This window comes from Eschrichtius robustus, chromosome 3 (genome assembly GCF_028021215.1).
Source record: "Eschrichtius robustus isolate mEscRob2 chromosome 3, mEscRob2.pri, whole genome shotgun sequence".
Taxonomy (NCBI): domain Eukaryota; kingdom Metazoa; phylum Chordata; class Mammalia; order Artiodactyla; family Eschrichtiidae; genus Eschrichtius; species Eschrichtius robustus.
In genome coordinates, this window is record NC_090826.1 from 18,847,218 (window position 1) to 18,848,879 (window position 1,662).

Sequence of the window (1,662 nt, forward strand, 5' to 3'; positions counted from 1 at the left end):
CATACTGGATTACAGTGTGCCTTCATGCAATGATTGGTGTCCTTAAAAGAAGACACCAAGGCAGCCCCGTGCGGCCCGGGCATGCCCAGTGTGGGCGCAGCGGCCCCGGCCCTGGGAGCGCCCGGGCGGGAGCCGGTGGCCGGGCGCGGAGGGGTGCGGAGGGGTGTGGAGGAGCCGAGCGGGCCAGCGGTGGGCCAGGGGCCGGGCTGGAGCCAGAGCCGCGTGGGGGGTGGGGGGAGGAAGCTGCCGGAAACTTCTCTACCTGAAGTGAGTGCATCTGTGTAGGATTTGACCCAAGGAGAAGATGGTACATACAGTGTTGTGCAAGTTGCCTTCCCTCTGCTGTAGTCCCTGCTCTTCCTGTTCTGGGTGGCAGTAGTCCAGTTGGGTCAATAAGGTGCTTCGTGATGAGACATCTGGGGACACCTCTCTCTCCTTTGTGTAGTTGATAGTTTGGGCGGTGAAGAGATGGCTGACAGCGTCAAAACCTTTCTGCAGGACCTTGCCAGGGGAATCAAAGACTCCATCTGGGGAATTTGTACCATCTCAAAGCTAGATGCTCGAATTCAACAAAAGAGAGAGGAGCAGCGTCGAAGAAGGGCAAGCAGGGTCCTGGCTCAGAGGAGAGCCCAGAGTATAGAGAGGAAGCAAGAGAGTGAACCACGTACTGTTAGTAGAATTTTGCAGTGCTGCGCTTGGAATGGTGGAGTATTCTGGTTCAGTCTCCTTTTGTTTTATCGAGTGTTTATTCCCGTGCTTCAGTCAGTAACGGCCCAAATTATTGGTGATCCGTCACTACATGGGGATGTTGGGTCGTGGCTCGAGGTTTTCCTCACGTCAGTTTTCAGTGCTCTGTGGGTGCTCCGCCTGTTTGTGCTTAGCAAAGCTGTGAATGCAATTTGGTTTCAGGATACAGCTGCCCTGGCCTTCCAGGTATCAGGGAGGAAGCCTCACCCATTCCCCAGTGTCAGCAAAATAATTGCTGAAAAGCTCTTCAACCTTTTGCTGCAGGATCTTTTCCTCCTCCAGGGGGTGTTTGTGAGTCTCTTTCCCACCCACCTTGTTGGTCAGCTGGTTAGTCTCCTGCATATGTCTCTTCTCTGCTCACTATACTGCTTCGAATATCGTTGGTTCAATAAAGGAATTGAAGGAATTACAGGAATTGAAATGCACCAGCGATTGTCAAACATAGAACCCCTTACTACCTTTGGTCTGCCCTTGGCTTTCCTCACAGCAATGCAGTCCTCCTACATTGTCAGTGGCTGCCTAGTCTCTATCCTCTTTCCTTTATTCATTATCAGCGCCAATGAAGCAAAGACCCCTGGCAAAGCATACCTTTTCCAATTGCGCCTCTTCTCCTTGGTGGTTTTCTTAAGCAACAGACTCTTCCACAAGACGGTCTACCTGCAGTCTGCCCTGAGTAGTTCAGCTTCTGCAGAGAAGTTCCCCTCACCGCACCCATCTCCTGCCAAACTGAAGGCTGCTGAGGGCCCCTGAGTCGCCTGCCACCTAGAGGGGTTGGGTGGGATTGGAAGGATGCCACGTCAGCTCTTTTTCTCGTTCACCTCACCGACCAGGGAAGGCAGGACCCACTCTGCCAAGGGCCCTGTGCATATTCCCTTCTCTCTGATGAATCGGGATTTTTTTCTCTGGTGCACGTAA

General features: G+C 53.1%; 1 pseudogene; it reads left to right on the forward strand.

Moving 5' to 3' along the window:
• Positions 1-245: 245 nt before the first annotated feature.
• On the forward strand, positions 246-1,456 carry LOC137760887 (etoposide-induced protein 2.4 homolog; annotated as a pseudogene).
• Positions 1,457-1,662: the final 206 nt, after the last annotated feature.